At 39.8% G+C, this 18515-nt stretch overlaps 1 protein-coding gene across 5 annotated transcripts in view; it reads left to right on the top strand.

The window, feature by feature from the left end:
* The window catches only part of RAP1A (RAP1A, member of RAS oncogene family), a 69489-nt gene that overhangs the window by 19672 nt on the left and 31302 nt on the right, over window positions 1-18515 (top strand). For 2 of the 5 annotated variants that reach the window (XM_048826689.2, XM_048826690.2), the window contains one exon: window positions 14826-14886. The exons of the other annotated variants lie outside the window; for them this stretch is intronic. The gene's annotated coding sequence lies outside the window, so the exon portion shown is untranslated. The remainder of the gene's footprint in view (window positions 1-14825; window positions 14887-18515) is intronic. 5 annotated transcript variants of the gene reach the window in all.

Genomic DNA, 18515 nt, shown 5'->3' with positions numbered 1-18515 from the left:
GGAACTAGGATTCTTGGTGAGAGTAGTTCATAGAGGGCACATACTCAGCTGAATTGTAGGAAAGGATATGTCCTTTTTGTGTGAATCTTTCATGGAAGAGGGCTTGAAGGTGACCATTGTGCCAGCTGAACTCAGTGGAGACTGTACAGAAGCATTAGCACTAGCATGTAGCCTGAGCTGTCCCTAACATACTGAACTCTGAGCATTGCCGTTTTTTTATTGTAAAACTACATAGCTAATGACGCACATGAAGAACAAAAGCAATCTTCAAATAGCTGATCGTTTTCTTGGCTAGTCATTAGCTTTGCCAAGCGGGTAAATGTGTCCACTGAACTTATTGTGGTATCTGGAAACAGAGATTAATTGACCTATTTAAGAGTTATTTAAACTGATTTGTTGTGGTTATCATACATTTTGAGTAAGCAGTGTAACTAGAATGTTGCCATAACCAAATCAATCTTGGCTGAAAGTTCCTTTTTTAAATCAAATAATGCATTTTCCATGTGCACTTCAAATTGAATTAAACACTTAGTAATAGAATTAGACCCTGGACTATTTCAGTGCCAAGAAGCAATTCAATAATGTAGTTAAATTATTTTGTTTAACATATTCATAAGTCTTATTTTTAGGGCATTATTACTCACCAATGAAGATTCACTTCTAGTTGAAAGTGTTGGCATACAAAGTGTCTGCACTCACCAGGAACAAATTTATGTATGAATGTCCAAAAAAACACTTGCCTGATGTTTAACTTACAGATGTACAAAAATCCTAATTCGGTCTCTTTGGAGTTCCTGGAACTAAATGGTTTTCTTGTTCTTAAAAGAAATAATGTAGGCCATTACCTGGATTGAATTTAAAAGGGAAAAAATACCCTATTAACTGAAAAGATTATATCTGCAGTACAGAGTAAGTAGTCTGCTGTGTTGCATAGTAACTGGTTTAACAATTCTAATATGTATATGATAGGTAATTATATAGTTTCTGCATTATACTTTATTCCATATTGGCTATGACATTGTTGAAAATAATTGAAGCAATAGTGATACTTCTTCTTCTGTGTTACTTTTGAGTATTTGCGCAATTGATTCTTACCACTGCTGTAACTGTACAAGATAATTTTATTTAAGTGTCAACTGCTACAGAGATGGGGACTGTTACAATAATGCAGATAGACTGTGAGATGAACAGACATCGGTCAAATCATGTTTTAATTTCAATTTGAGAATAGCACTAAAAGGCCACTTTGTCCATTTATTTATACTGATTTTTTGTGGTGGTCTTTGCCTCACAAAAATAAATTCATTAAAACCTCTCAAAGGGTGGAGGATGTAATACGCATGTTTAAGTGATGAGAAATTGATTGTAGTGATTAAGTGACTTGCCAGAGGTGTTGCTGAGATCTCTGCCCTGGACTCAGTAATTTCTTTTTTCATTTGAACCGTGTCTCTGTAGTGTGAGTCTGATGGATACCTTCCCTTCTATTTACGGTTACACAGTCCACGTCCCTTCCCATTCTCGACTGTATAACATTCTGTGGCAACTGCACAATTGCTGACATGAAGAATTCATATTAGGAAAGTATTTAATAGACTTTTAGCTTCTCTTAATACAGTTTACCAGCTGAAAATGAGAAGCCAGCTTCTATGTCCTGCTCTCTCTCAGTGGACCGGTAATAGTCCATAGATTCCAATTTGGGAAGCTCAGGTCTTTGGCAAAGCTGAGTGCAGAACTCAGGTCTCCTGTTTCCAGTCCTGTGGTGTTAACACGGACCATCTTTCCTCCTGTACGTTTCAGTACCTAGCTCTTTAAGAAGAGTGGGCTTTCCGTTTTAGTACAGTGTTGATCAAGACAAAACTTCCCATTCCAAAAATGGTGGGTTTTAGATTGGGGCTTGAGTATTTGTGTGAGAGATTAATTTTTGGAGGAAATCCTAAGAACTTTTTCATGACTTGGTTTATAGTCACTTTGAACTTGGCATGTGATATGAGGTTCGTATGTTCAAAATTAAACAGGCTTGTTTATAGTAATAGTTGCAGTAAATCACTTTTAACTCCAAGGTAAAAATAACGAGAACACGTGGCTGTAATGTTCCAAGTGTCTGCCCATCTCTTGGCGGAAAATGGAGAAAGTGACATTTGTTTCTGTAGTACAGACAGCTTGAAGGAACTGGTGGCAGTTTAATCTACAGGCATTCATTTAAATGTCTCTATCCCCAGACTCTAAAACACTAGCAACGTATTTCCATTTGAAAAATTAAATATTTTGATTTCAGCACAGACGTAGCCTACCAACAATAAGAGGGTGTTGCAAGGGATGTGGAAGCCAGAGTACAAAAAGGGGGTAGCATCTATTTTTTTCCCTGCCAATTTGGTAAATGTTGATGCTTGCTCGCCTTCTACTTCCTTTCCTCCCTTCAGCTGATCTGTATCTCAGTAGTGCCACAACATGAGCCTTTCAAGTGAACAGCAGAGGACTGAAATACTGAATAATAATCTTGGTTTGCAGTGCAAATACGTGTAGCAGCAAAACATTTTGGTGGCTATGTTGTTGTTCTCTGTAGGAGTTGATGTTTTTGCTGGTTGTCTTTTGGTGTCTGCCTTTCCCCTTCTTCCCTCCCCCACGCTTTTTAAAAGTAGGGTTGTAGGTCTAATTTTTGTAAGGGTTGCAGTTCTTCAGGAAAAATGCAATCCACATTGTTTAATTATAGCATCTCTGTCTACAAGCCTGTAGTTGAGTCTGTGTCAGCACTTTGATTCTAGCTCCCTATTTTCAAGTATATGTAACTCAGCTATGAGCAAATTCTTGAAGCAAGAGAACCATATACGTTGTCTTAGTGTAGATTCTTTTTATGCCATGTTTGGAAAATGTTAAGTTCAAAGTGTAATGATTTACCAGTGTGATTTGAATGCTACTTCCATTGAAAGTAGTCTATATTTTTATTTTGATGGTGCTCATGCTTTTAGTATTTTGAAGGAGTCTGGTAGTCAGCACTTCCAAAAAGGAATACTTTGAAGACCGTTAAGTCTACATCTACACTAGCATTTTTTTTCCAATGTTTTCTCACTGAAGGTAGCAGTAATGGGAGCCCTCGTGTAAACAGAGCTCCATGTAGCCACAATTATTTGTGATGTAGCCTTATTATGTGTAGGACTGTATAACAGAATATTTAAAGTGGCAGCTGCCAACTGAAGCCTGACGATCCTAGTACGCTCATTGCTGTTACTAACTGGTGGTAGCACTTGTGAGAAATGTTAAAGAAAACGTCTCAGGCCCCTATCTGCAAGGAGGATGCTGGTACCCCATAGCAAGGGTAGGGACCAGGAGTCGATAAGGTCTGAAGAGACACTGTCAACTTGACAAAAAGTTGGTATTTCTCTTGCTGTGTAGAAGGCTTGTGCAAACAAGGGAAACAGAGTGGGGCCCCAGTCTTATAGCTGAGCACGTGGGCAGACTGCTTCACCCTCATGGAGCCCCATTGACTTTAGTGGGCTCCTCAGAAACACAGCAATCTGCCCAGGCACTGTTGTTTGTAGGTTCGGGGCCATGCACAGATGAAAGGGATACCAAGTGTACTCAAAATGCTGTCAAATGCACAAAGAAAACAAGCTGAACAGAATAGAGTAATATGGTGTATTTTGGACACCTTAGGTTTTACCCATAACAAGTAAAACAAAAACACACATTCACAAGTATAACAAGGAGTCCGGTGGCACCTTAAAGACTAACAGATTTATTTGGGCATAAGCTTTCATGGGTAAAAAACCACTTGTTGTTTTTGTGGATACAGACTAACACAGCTACCCCCTGATAATTCACAAGTATAATTTTTTTTTTAATGAATCCCTTGAACTTAACCAGAGCCAGTATAATTAAGTGAGCTGTTGTCTACCTATCATTTAAAATTGAGAGGACCTGGTTGCATGTTGTTATTTAATACCCTTCAGAGCATTTAAAAGGCTAATATTTAACCGTGATAGAATGCTGCAAGTGTACAAAGAGCTTTACAAAAACCCAAGGTAGTTTCCCCAGGTCAGGAGCCTTGTCTTCGTAATTTGGATGAGTTTTTGTACAAAAAATAAAGGCCTGGAATACATAGTCTGTGAGGGTCCTGATTATTAAGAGAGGTTTTAAACGAGAGGGGTGGGTCCTGGCGCACAGGAAGCGGGCATCAAGAAAGGATAAATATACAATGGGGAAAAATCCTGCCTTGGTGGGGGATAGCTTGGTTGACTCCCTACATTTGAGGGATGGAAAGACTCATTATTCTGTAAATGGGGCACAAAGGTTGAAGATGTGTTGGGGGTTGGGAACAGGACAGTGAATAGTTAAGAGTGTACTCTCTCTCTTTCTCTGAAGGAAGGAGTAAGTAGGAGCTAAACTTTACCTTTTCTTGTTTCCAGTTCTTTGACTAAAAGATTTGTTTTCTGCCTATGTAGTTTTTGTTGGGGTGGGAGAAGAAACATAATTAGTTCGTTGCACCATGATATTACACATGCAAAGCAGGGCTTTCTTTAGCTTCAGCAGAAATTGAAAGTGCTGTAATGTAGAGGGACGTGCACCCTTGTCATCCTTTAGACAAGGACTGTTACCCCTGTCACCAGCCTATGACTTTGGATTGAGCAATCTCAAAGGGTTACAGCTGCTAGATAAAGATGCAAACAGGGTGGGGCAACTCTTGCTGCATCAATCAAGGTGGAAGGGAGCAGAGCTTACTCAAACCAGGGAGAACAGGTTGGGAGAGCTCCCTTCTGGTTTTAGGGGAGGAGGGGGAACTGTGCTGTTTGCAATAGTGTTTTGGCAGCCTGAGCAGCCTTCAAAGGGAAGGTCCTGGCAACATGAGTGGGTGGTTATGTAAAGAGATGCAGTCTCATCTCGGAAAAGAGCCATAATTGGGTCTGTCTTTCCATACTCAAATGACAGACTCATTCAGGCTACATCCACTCAGGAATCTTTTGAGGTCAGGATTCAGTTCCTGTCCTCCTCCACCTTCAGATAGGGAAGTGGCATGTTCTTGTTAGTCCCTGACTTTTTATTATTTGTATGAGGAGTACCTAGTAGCCCTTATTTTGGGTGCTTAGTGAGAGATGGTCCCTACCTCAAAGAGTTTACAATCTAAATAGGCAGGAGGAGCTGAGGCGCAGACAGATGAAGTGACTTGCCCAGTATCCGACAGAGAGGCTGTGGAACAGCTGGCAATTGAACCCAATTTCTAGGCCAATCTTAACAAGCAAGACAACTGGTCCTTCATCTTCAGGTTTATGTTTGCTTCAGTTATTGGCTAACATGTATGGACAAATTCTTGTTTCTTTAACAGAAAGTCAAGTGTGATTTCACCAGAAAGGTCTATAACTAGATTCCCAATTTTACTAAGTTCCATTGACTAAAATAGTACTTCCTAGTGAATACTGCTCCTGGCTTTATTGATGATAAACACTTAACTCTTATACAATGCTTTTCATCTGTAGAGCCTGTGGCACTGGGCAAAGGTGGGCAGGGTCACTGTCCCTGTTTTACATTTGGACAAACTGAGGCAGAGAAGTAAAATAACTTGCCCAAGTTACATGACAAGTCAGTAGCAGAGCTGCCCACTCACCTATATACGGAATACAATTGGTGTGTTAAGTTACTGTTCATTCATAGGAAAGCTGCATATTTCTCTTGTAGAGATGAGAATGTTTTCTTTTTAAAGTCTCTGGAAGACTACATCAAACAATTTTGATAAGTTAATTCACAGATGGCATGGCATAAATTAGTTTTTCACTTGGCAACTTTGATCTACCCATGTGGCTTTGCTACAGTCTCTGCACATTAAGATTAATCAGACAATTGAGCCATAAACTTAAAATATTTTGTCCCAATTCAACTATTCTCATGAGCTCCTTGTAGTAAGTAAACGTGATTTGCATCTCTCAAAATGCATTGGACACAATAACATCACAGAGAATCGGGTTAGTAACACAAATGGTGGCTTAAATATAACTTAGATACTTCAACCATCAGATATTGTATTGGGTGTATTTACATATTTTAAAAACAAAACATGCAACCTAGTGACCAATGTCAACTCTAAATAGAGGTCCCTATGATACCTACATTAAATCTGATTACAATAACGAACTGCTCAATTGTAACATTTCTCATAAATTTACAAAGAGTAATCACTGAAAACAAAAGTTTGTTATCCTGGGGCCATTTTCTAATGTCCCTTCAGATCATAAGAGTAAAGTTTCCAATTGTGTGGACTAGAGATTCCTTTTTGGGCTCCAAGAGTGTCCAGATTTCTGGAACTCTTCTAGAATATATGAAGTAAACTTTCAAAGGCTTGAATGCCTTTCATTTGTTCAAAATGAAATCTAAAGGTAGCGACAATAATAACCTCCCCACCATCTTCTGAATAGCCATATCTAAGTTTGCAGTCAGTCCATTTCAAGGTAAGTTTGATGTTTCTGGGTGCACTGCAAAAGGGTGAAAAAATCCAAAGGGAAGAAGGCTGTTTATAAGCAGCACCCTTCTTTCCTGAAGAATGAAATTCCCTTTGTGTTCTGGGGAGAACAAAAACCGTGGGAGAGGAGTAAATATTTAGCTTTGTCCATTCTGCATAATAAACACTCAGAATTTTAGAACAAAATATTTCCATCTGCCTGAGTATTGTTTGAATAATTCCAATTGATGGCAATGGTTCAGTTTTCTGATCTTTTCAGATGTGGCCATGTCTGTATAAAACTACCCATTTGATGTGTACTTGAAGCTCAGTGGAAGCATTAGTCACCGCCCTCAGTATCATTTCCTGCTCTGTTTTGGCCGTCTTACCCAGTTAATAGTACAGCATGTTTAAGATGCAAGGTTCGCTTCAGTAAGTTGGAGTTTAAATATGAGTAGCTTCCTCCATGTTCCTGCCCCTTCTCCCCCACTTTTTTTTAAGCCAAGTTACTTGCATATGACTCATTTTTTAGTGACTAAAATAAAAAGAACTTGCTCATCTGGAAGCTGTAACTCATTCTTCAGAGAGAGTTTTTCCCTTAATGGGTAATTTTTCTAGGGTGAAACTTATTCTAGTACAGAGGGGCCTTCTTCTAGCACCTCAGCTCCAATTCAAAGCTTCAGCTGAGGTCTAAATGGGGTTGGAATGGTACAGAGGACTTTGGGGTGAGTTTGGACCTCGGGAGTTGTTTAGCTGTTTTTATGCACATACTAGCAGACTTCGCTGAAATCTGCTCAGTTCATCCCTCATGGAAGGACACAGGTAATGATTTGCTCTCGAAGGGCCCTCTTCAAAGTGAGTGTGTAGTTGGTATCTATGGCTTCTTTGCTGAGCCTGACCAGAATAGTTGTGCCCACATTATCCACTAGAGAAAATGGACTGACATCAGTAACTCGTTACAAAGAGGAAATCCAAATGTGTCCGCACACTTGCCAACGTTTAAAGGCTTATAGGGTAAATTGCTGCTGTACCTGAAATTACAGCTGTAGATCTTCCTGGCTTATATATGTTGGAGCAGAAATCTGAGACAGTTCAGTGTGCAAACTGCCCTAGCTGCCAGCTGAGCTCCCCAGTGGGTGGGTGCGACATTTCAAGAGATTTGAATCAGACTTAACAGCTGTAAACTTTTAAACTAATAACTTGCAAAATCCTGACAAAAATGGAAAAATCATTCTCTTTTGGGTTATTCTGAATCTGGGACACTTCACACACAAAACACGCTCCTTTTTTTGACCCCTACCTGTCTGCTTCATGCCATTTCTAGTCAGTTTCATGGGTTGGAGCTATTCAGAGCTGAAGAACAAGTGCATAAACTGGGACTGCTGAAGGAATGTTAAATGGTTGGGATTTGGGGAGTGATGTGCCAGGAAAAAAAAGCTTTATTTTGTTGTTGTTGCAAATGCTAATAACCTGAAAGGTCTAGGTGTAGTATATTCAAGCTGACATCACTGAAATATCATAAACTGCAGATTAGTAATACTTCTGAGTAATTTGATATTGAGAAGACATAACCAGTAAGATACTGTGGCTGGCTTTCAGAGGTACTGAGCCATCTTCGTTGGGAGTTGCCATGTACACAGCATATCTAAAAATCATACTCGCTATTCGTAACATTCCATGCACTAAGAAATGCAATGAACAAATGCAAGTAGAAGATTCTGCAGTTATTCAGAAACTCAGTCAGTATGATATAAACTGAATCTATAGATTTTTTTTTTTTTTTTAAACTGGCTTCTCTCTGGAATAAGTCTTTATTGGAGGAGAAGGTTTCTTCTTGACACATGAGTTTTGTCTCCAGTTGTATGGAAACCAGGGACACCTCAGAACTTATTTTCTTGGGTGTGGACCCACTAAGTTTATTGCTGTGCGATTCCAGCAGGAGGAACACTTCCAGAATCATAAATATGACCTGCTCTGATTTTCAAGATCTAAGCATTCACTCAGAACCCATTCAGAATTTCTCTTAAGCTAACTTTCAGCACTATAGATTATTTACCATTATTGAACATAGCCATACTGTACACTTCTATGACTTGCATTTGGACTGATGGCTGTTTCATTTAAAATGAAGACATGATTCTCAAAATATGTATTTATTTCTCTCCTTCTTAAAAGTTGTTGTTCAATAGTGACTAGTGGGTCTTAGGATTTAAACTTCAAAGGTGTTTTCCCCTCAATCATAGAATTTGAGACTAAAGATGACTCTTGCAGCCATATTCCCCTGTGTAAAATCCAGAGGCTCTTGATGTGGTTTTTTCAAACTTATTCTCATAACACTTTCTTGTTGATACTCATGATTTTGAATTTTGACATTTTGGCTTGCTTTTTTTTTTGTTTTGTTTTTTTTTTGAATAAACCTAGGACATACGAGGGCAGCATATTAATAGCAAAAGTGTATACATTGGGGCCAGGGGGGAGAGAATAGACTACGGTATGGTCTTAGGACAGGATCAAAAGCCAGGGACTCCTGAATTCTTAGCTCTTCCACTAAGTCTCTTTCCATGGCTTTGGGCAAGTTGCTTCACCTCTGAACTTCTTCATCTGTATAATGGGTATAATAATACTTACCTACTGCACTGGGAAGGTTTTGAAGATTGATTGATTGTTTGTAAATTATTTTGAGTTTGAGAGTTGGGAAGTGTTAGACATACAAATTCTCAAATGTTACCAAAGCCCTACTATTAGAATGTATAGCATTTAAATTGCTACTAGATTATACTACATTTAAGCAGGTACCTCAACAACTAAGTGCTTTAAGACTTTTTTGGTAGGGTATGGTTTGGATAGTTAAAGTGCAAACTCTTTATCTTTTTGAATTTCCTCTGAAAAATTGTTATGGCAATGTGAATTTCAATCTACAATAAAATAATTAAAGCTCACATAAACCAGGAAAAACATGGTCTCTAAATGCACGCCTGCAGACACAACAACAAATAGCTGTTGTTGGTAGAGACAAATGATACAAACTGAGCCCTCTGTACTGCAGGCCAGAGATTATGAAAAGCATCCCATCTGTTACCAAATTTGCACTTTGGGAAAATATAAACAATTCAATGTATTTGTAAAAACAAATTCAGTAGTAGATGGGAAGGGCATGGACAAAATGAGGAATATTTTCAAAGATAGACTTGCGCAGTTAGGTACCCAACTCCTATTGATTTTTCAGTAGGAGGTGGACCATTCAACTGCCGTTTGGGCCTTGGGGGCTATTCCTTATAGTGTAAAAAGATACTTAAAATCAAGGGACAGCAATAGAGGTGAATGTCTCTATTGGGAAGAAATTGATGGGTATTGCAGAAGGGAAAGGAAAAGAACGGGGCTTTGGAAGCCTATCTGGATTTGAGAATAAACCTAGCTACTGAAAGGTTGATGCAAATAACTCTGGACAAAAGCAACAGCATACCATGCATCTTTGACTAGTAAAGCTCAATACAAGAGGAACAGCAGGCAGGCTATTTAAACATTGATTTTACAATGATTCATGGGAAGAGAGAATGTTACTGTCCTCCACAGACTGGCAAAAAGTGTTTCAAGCAGGTATCTCTGAACAATCGATTTATTTCTGTCATTTTCTGGTGGTTGACAAACAGTAGGTGTCAGGGTCCATTCAAAGAGAATTATTTCTATGGAATTTCTGTATTAAACTAAAAGTTACACCTATATTGATTAACTTGTGCTAGTAACTGAAACTTCTAAAGAAAAAGGCAGTGGCACCAACACACAAAAAGCTGCCCTGTGGGAGTTTGTGGTCATGGAGCTTCTCCGCTGGTTAACGTGACACGATGAAGACTGGACTGGAATGCAGTTCTGAGCTGCTGATGCCTTTTTGATGTGCATACCAAGGGCGTTTTACAAGATGCTTGGTAACTAGAGAGGAAACATAGGGTCATTTTAGGCTTATATCTGAATTGTAGGTATATGTTACCCAAAGCAAGGTGGTAAGTGCTTGAGGATTCTTGTATTCTTTCAAAAGCACTAGACTTGTAAATCATAATTAGGCTGATCATCATCAATACGGAGACTCCCTCAGTGGGCTGGACGGTTGGATGACAGAGTGAGAGAAATACCACCACAGAAATGATATGGCCCTGTCCTGTAAAGTTCAGGGGCAGAATTTGCCTTAATGTTGTTGTACTAAATACAAATGGCTTGTATGCCTGAAAGTCCATGACCTTGATTTTCCCGCAGCCCGCAGGCTCCCCCCTCCCGAGAGAGGCTCCAAGTTGGGAGCAAGAGTGGTCCAGTGGATACAGCACTGGCCTAGGCCACAGGGGAGACGGGTTTATTTCCCTGCTCTAGCATGGACCCTCTTGCGTGACTTTAGTCAAGTCATTTAACTTATCTGTGCCCTAATTCCCTGTTTGTAAAATGAGGATAGTAATGGTTCTCTCTCTGAGTAGTGTTGTGAGGATCAATACGTGAAAAAGATTGTGAAGCACTTTTAGATCTACTGATGAAAAGTGCTAATTAAGAAATAGGTATCATTATTTAATAATAATTTTGTGCCTTATTCTCATACTATCATTTAATTGCAAGTGCAGTTTTGTACGTGCATTTGCAAACATTTCTGACCCTGTTAGGGGCTGTGTGTGCTCACTAATACTTACTGTTCCATTTCCCAAACTCCCGCTGACAGCGATGGTAGTGGCCTGCGCACAGTGAGGGAGAAACAGACTCCTCAAAATTGGGTGATTATTTTGCAGTTTGTTCTGGTGAAATTAGGCTAAGACAAAGCAATTTCATTCAGTTCACCTTCTGACTCCGGGCTCACATCACACTGTAACCCAGATGTGGCTCTCTTCTTTAACTCCCAGTCTGACTGTACTCCAGGACAGCCAACGGCAAGGAGTGCTGTGTGGGCCATACAATCGGCTCCAGGAGGGGAGTTTCTAGTGGTGGTCAGCTTCAGCAGTTGACTTGCTTGGCTCCAAAGAAAATCCTTTTCATGCATCTACCAGAAGCCTGACTGCTATGATGTAGCCTGTGTGTGGGGAGGTAGTTGCCAAGTATAAGGAAGTGGGATCTGAAGAGAATCTTTTTAAGGTGAAAGCTTTTATGTTCAATACGTTTATTTCTAAAAGGGCTGTTTATAAAGAGGTGCTGGGAGGTTAAAATTTTAAAATTTTTATTAATAGGCCCAAAGTTACATTGTGGGGCTAAACCAGTGGTTCTCAAACCGTGGTTCATGGCATGACTTGTGGGTGGTCCATGGAGCTGCAGCTGTTCCTGTGGTGAAGCATCTTTCAGTCTTCAAGCAGTTTCCTGCTAAATATAGCACAATTTCAGGATTCTGCAAATCAATCTGGACCGGTTTACACTAAGAATTAATTTGGCTCTTTGCATTTTCAAGAGCTTTTGGGATCCAGTAAACTCAAAAACCCTAAACCTCTTTCTGCTCTCTGCACAGCTGTTTTGTTTTTTTCAGTGTTTCTTTGGTGAAGAGGCAAGTGCATTTCAGTTTACAGACTCCCAAAATTAAAGGTCACAACCTTTAAAGAAAGTTAACAATCTGAACATTGGATGCAGGCAATGGGGAGGGACGGGGAGGAGGAGGATTCAGTATTAAGTCTGAAGTCCTAGTCACAAAGAGGAAATAAACAGCAGCTCTAAAATACTGGGAATATAATGAAGCAGCCATCACCACCAAGGCATTAAAGCAAGTTATTGTTTTTTTTCCTAATGTTGTCTCCTTGGTATTTATTAAATACTGTTTCAGATAACCAAGCGCCACAGAGAAGTTGCCTGACTTGAATTGGGACAGTTGGATGGGAGATAACCTGTGAATTGATATGGAAGCATGTACCATAATAAGAAAAACTTTGAGAACCACGGTCCCTAAGTACCCACCAGTCTTTTTTTCTTTAAGTGCCTTTTGGCTTGTAAGTCTTGTTTGTGAGGAGTCACAGGGCAAACTACAGTATAAAGAGAGCTATATACAAGTTGTGGTGTCCTGTAATGTAGCCTGTGTTAATTTCACACCTGCAAGATAGTAGTATACAGAGTAGTTGTGGACTCAGACAATAATGGAGTACAGTGTTGCCAACTCCAGTGTTCAAAAATTGAGGTAGGCCCCAGAATATCATGAGATTTCAATATATAGTGGGCTTTTTATTTGTATTTTGGTTTTAGAGCTGTTGGGTGCACTTGGGAACAGAAAGACTTTGGGGAGTAAAAAAAATGATACTTCCGGAGCCCTCAGATTACATGAGCAGAGGCAATAAGCAAAAAACATGGTATCCTGAGTGTCTGAAACACTGGCAGGATAGTGTGAATTGTGCGCGCACGCTTGTTGGGAAAGGAGAAAACCAGGTAATTCTTGGAAGTTATAATACTTGCTCTGAAGCAAGAGCATCATGTAGCTCTCAGTGTGCCCTGCTAGCTTCTAAAGTGAAGGTCCAGTTTTGCCCTCCCCAGTTCTGTGGGTTAGAAATCTTCTGAAGACCTATCCCAGCTCCATTGGGATTGGAGAGCAATGTTGTATCTGTAAATCCAGCTGTTGGAAAGCATGGTATCTTGGCATTCCTTCAATTCAGCGTTTGTTTATTGCCTTTGTTGGTTGGCCAGTGTTTTTCATTGGTTTTTGCTCAAAAGACTGACTAATATCTGGTTGTGGAGCAGCTGAATATTTCATGGTCTTTGCCTCACACTGTGGAGTTGATTTTAAGTTTAAAAAGAACAGAATCAAAAACCTTTCGAGTTTTTTAGAGAGTAAATATTGGAACAAAACATAAAGCAATTGATAAAAATACTTCCTTACGTTGTAGCACTGGTTTAGTATAACACAATACTTTCTATACAGTGTCCGCTTATTTAGCTATTTGCATAATGTGATGTAAGAATGAACAATAGGAGAAGGTAGGCTGGTGAGAACAGCATCAAATTATTGAGGCTTGCTATAAAAGTATGTTGTTCCATTGCAATTTGGGGAAGTGTGTTGCTCTCTGAGCTTCTGGAAACCTCTGTCTAGGAGCATTGTACTTTTAATTTCTCTTTAGAAAGGAGCTTAATGACCACGATAATGATTCAGTTCCTTAATTATATGTATCACAGTAATTGTATGAAGGAGTACTTGTGGCACCTTAGAGACTAACAAATTTATTAGAGCATAAGCTTTCGTGGGCTACCGTCCACTTCATCGGATGCAATTGTAATTGTATAAAGTGTTTTATGACTGAGCTTGCAAGTCATACCATAAAACTATATTGTACTATTTGTCTTTTCCAAATCTTGTTGATCCAATATACATTGTCTCCAATTTCAAAAGCAATTTCCATGGGTGATTTGAGAAGATCACGAATGCAGGGGACTGGTCAACTGTATTCACTTTCAGGTTTTCTAATTGACCCTGGCCTCTCGTGGATGTACTTAACAGTAATGGTTTTGTTTAGAAAGGTACCAAGAGAAGAGTATGTGTTCAAGGCTCTTCCTTGGGACTTTGTGCCCAGGTCTGCTGAGTTGAGGAGCTCTGCAGGACTAGTACGGCCTATCCTTGGGAGGTGAAAGGGGAAAGAAAAGTTAGGGACTTGGAGGACCTTGGGAAGGTTGAAGATAAACCCATGGTTATTTCACCTCTGCATTTGGCACTGGGACAGCTGCTACTGAAATACTGTGTCCAGTTCTGGTGTCAACAGTTGAAGGATGTTAATAAATTGGAGAGGGTTCAGAGAAGAGCCACGAGAATGATTAAAGGATTAGAAAACATAACTCATAGTTAGAGACTCACAGAGCTCAATCTATTTAGCTTAGAAAAGAGGAGGTTAAGGGTGACTTGATTAGTGTATAAATACCTACCTGGGGAACAAATATTTGGTAATGGGCTTTTCGGTCTCACAAGAGGTACAACATGATCTAATGGCCGGAAGCTGAAGCTAGACAAATTGCAGATGAGAAATAAGAGGTAATTTTTTAACAGTGAGGGTGATTAACCATTGAACAATTTACCAAGTGTCATGGTGGAGTCTGACTGTTTTTAAATCAAGATTAGAAGTTTTTGTAAAAGATCTCTAGGAATTATTTGGGGGAAGTACTGTGGGCACAGGAGGTCAGATTAGATGATCACAGTGGTCCCTTCTGGCCTTAGAATCTGTGAATCAGTTATTCAATGTGTGTTAAAACAGTCAAACTTGCATTATTCCAGAGGTGATGCCAATGCACCTGTGTGTGTTTGGGGTAGTTTGATTCCAGTAGCCAAAAGTTGTTTGATGGAACAAAATAGTTAATGGCTTGAAATTCAAACCAAAACCATGACTGCTCTGTAAACTGTATGGTACAGTATCCTTTTAAAAAGTGTTTCGAAATATTTTAAATTGCATTTTTTTTTATCCTTTCAAATCCCCTGTAGGGAGCTTGGAAAAAACGTCCAGTAGGGCTGTTAACACTGATGAGAGATCTTGTATGCCAAGGTATGAGTTTTTTTCATGTTCTCAGCACATATTTAAATGGGATTGCCAATTATAAAAGTGTGGGGGTTGGATTAGCAAGAGGGGAAGGTTTAAGAATTACTAAATGTGTAATACAAGTATGTTTAAAAAAACCCAAAAACCTCTGTTTCCTGCAGTTACAAAAAGTTGGTGTGTTTTTACTTCTATCTCCATTAACAATGTTGCGAGTCATGAAACTTGTGAAGGCAGCTCTATATTCTTGAAGGGGCAATCAGCAATGTAGTTACTTAGTATGCTTTAAAAAATGTCCTTTGTCACTGTCTTGCTTAAATGGGGGACGTGTCTTCAGTCATGCTGCACATTTCACCAGGATATGCAAAATCATCAAACCACACTTCTGCCGAGGCCTTCGCACACTGAGCAACATACACATACCTAATGTCACTTGTGGCTCTGTCAGCAGTTGCTGGAGGAAGGGGGAACCAACCAAACGTAAACCGCCTTCTTCAAACATATAAAATTGTGCTCAACAGTTATGTTTGAAAGAGCTTGTGTCACATTTCAGGTTAGTGTGAAATTCTTACACCCAACATCTGTTCATTGGTGGGTTTGCTTATTTTTCCCCTGGCGCAGGTTAGGAATTTCCTGGTGAGTGACTAGAATTTTGGGGGGGAGTAGAAAAAGGGGTTGGACTAGCTGTGAGTTCCAGAAGGGCTTCCCAAAGATCATCCTTGTATTTATTATAAAGTCAGAATTATTTAAATCCTCTTAATGGCTGTGAGTAAATGCTTTTAAAAATAGAGGCTGGCTGACAAATGTCTTAATTTTTTTTGTTCTGCTTCTGTAGTGCTACAGTACATGTATTTACCTAAGTCTTGTGTAAAATCTGTCTTAATGTCTGTGCACAAGCACATTAGCTGGTCTTACATAGCACAGTGTGTGAAAATGCAATTGAGCCCTTTAGTGCAGTATTTCCTGTCTGAAGGAATATGATGTAATGGACTAGATTTCCTGGCTCCCAGTCCATTGCTCAAGTTACAGTCCTGGCTCTTCCCCTGTGTCTATGGGCTAGTTACTACTTTGTGCCTCAGTTTTTACGTGGTATAAAATGAGTATTACTTTACTTCACAGGGATGACACGAGGATTAATTGTGGTTGTAGAGTGTTTTAAAAATGTAAAGAGCTGTTTTAAGTGCTGCATGCTGTCGTTGCTCTTGGTCACCCCTTCATAGGATTGATCAGCCCTTTCAATTCAAACATGCATGTTTGTTTCTGTATTGCAACAAATGTGTTAAATCCTTATCTTGGTAAATGACACAGTTCTTAAACCTGGAATGCCACTTCACTTTATTTGAGCAATACATAAAATTGTCCTCTTCTGATAGTATGCTATCTTTCACTGCGTGTGAACTGTGTGAAGAGACTGTGTAATTAAAACAGGCATTCTGAGCTACTTCTGGCATCTGCTGTCTTGCTGAAAAATGGTGTCATTTGGAATCCCAATAAATATAACAAACAGTTTTCATTCTGCTTTCATGCTGAGTTAACAATTGGCCAAACATATAGGTCTGGTAATAATTCAATAATAATAATAATTCAATAGTTGGACCCTCACTGGGATCCTCTGAGAGCACAGTTGCAGTGATACACCGAAGCACTTTCTCAGAATAAAGAATGACTTATTTTGCCCCAAAGATACAGTGCTTGGAGAAATAGATTTAAAATAGACAAATTCACTTACCTAGTGAGCAGGAGTCCCATCCTTTACATCAACAGGAACATATCTCATCAACCTTTTTGCTGCGTTTTTGCTAAAAAGGTTTTATTTTTATGCTGGAATAAAAGACCTGAGGCATGGCCATGGCTGGCCTGGGTCAGCTGACTCGAGCTCATGCTGCAGAGCTAAAAATTGCTGAGTAGATATTTGGGCTTGGGCTGGAGCCTGAAACCAAACATCTCCACAGCAGTATTACAGCCCCACAGCCTGAGCCCTGCGAGCCCAAATCAGCTGATTTTGGCCCTCTGCAGGTATTTAATATCTGTGGACACATACCCTGTGTGTCTTCTCCCACGTGGCCCTTATGCATGCCTTTTCCCAACTCCTTTTGCACCACACCTAATGCTTTGCTTATTTAGGCCCTCATTTGGCAAAGCACTTAAGCACATGCTAAAGTATTGGGATTAAAGCATGTGTTCAAGTGCTTTGCTGAATAGGATGGACCTAAGCACATGCTCAAGTGCTCTGCTAAACTGGGGCTTTATGTTTCTCTTAGAATAGATCCACACTGCAGAAAAGCCTCCCACAGCATCAAGTCTGAGCCCAGGTCATCTGACTCAGGCTTGCACTATGGGACCAAGAATAGCCATTTAGATGTTCCTGCTTGGGCTATGACAGGCTATGACACGTAGTGACAGGGGGTGGGTCTCAGATCCTAGGCTTCAGAGGGAGTGGGAATGTTTTTGCTGCTATTTATAGCTCCATAGCATGAGCCGGGTGAGCCTAAATCAGTTGCCCAGCCTCAGACTCCCTGTTGTGGTGTGATTTTTGTTTAGTTTTTTGCAGTATGGACATACCCTATTAGACCCACTTCTGCTAGGCTGTCTATAGTGCATCTAATTAACTTGTATTAAAATAACACTTGTTCCCCTTCTCCTAATGTGTCTTTAGACTGACTTCCACGGAGAAGGGACCATCTCTTCTTGAGTGTCTCTGCAAAGTACCTTGCACATTGCGGATGCTGCCATAAATAATCAGATGTCCCAGTTTCTTATGCTTTCAAGGAAGTTGTCATTTGTGACAGTAATAGTAGAAGAAAATAAGAGGGTATTTTAATTCTGGTTCTAGAAACAGGTCCTTTTCATTGCCTAGTTGTCTTGTCTGTTAACACCCTTCTGTGTTAAAAATCATCGTTTCAAACAGCTACATTTTGATTGTTGGGTCAAGACATGGGGCAAGTGAAAAACTGTAACAAGCCAGGGGAGACTAATCTTGCAATGCCAAATTTTCAGTGGTGTGACTGTAACGCCAACAGACTCGATTCGTAGGCAGGCGGGATCGAACTGGGGATGTCTGGAGCTTAGTGCATGAACCTCTACTGCATGAGCTAATGGGCAGCTGGCTGTTAGCTAAGGCTGTAGAGGCTCGATTTTTCCCACTCGCACTTTCTCGCTCTCTCTCTACATGACCATGAGGTTTGTCCATTGCTGCAGATAAGATCCAGACCTAGAGGATTTATAACTGCTGTTCTTGAAAGTTGCTTTTCTGAGATATTCAGTAATTTAGGATTGCTGCTTATTCCAAGAGCTGACTATCAGAAACCAGCCCTTTGCCCCTTCAGTATCTATTTTAAATAGGTAGCTTTTTCTGCATGTGTGTAGGGCAGTTCTAATTCAATTATTTGTATCCTGGCCTATTTGACTAATATAATACCAAACATATGCCAGTCAAAATGCTGTCTACTACATATGTCTTGTAACTTAAGTGTGCTTATTGTGATTGCCTATTGGCTTTCTTGGCCCTTTCAAGTGGATATCTATCAAATAAGCAGCTGTTACTCAGTTCCCCAGAGAGGACTTGTAGTTCTTATATATTTTTCTGTTCTTCGTTTTTAAATGAAATTAGTGCTTGCAATAGGTGCCCAATGGAAAGC

Source organism: Caretta caretta, chromosome 21 (assembly GCF_965140235.1).
Source record: "Caretta caretta isolate rCarCar2 chromosome 21, rCarCar1.hap1, whole genome shotgun sequence".
Classification (NCBI taxonomy): domain Eukaryota; kingdom Metazoa; phylum Chordata; order Testudines; family Cheloniidae; genus Caretta; species Caretta caretta.
The sequence above is the reverse complement of the archived record's forward strand: the minus strand, read 5'-3'. Positions and strand labels throughout refer to the sequence as shown.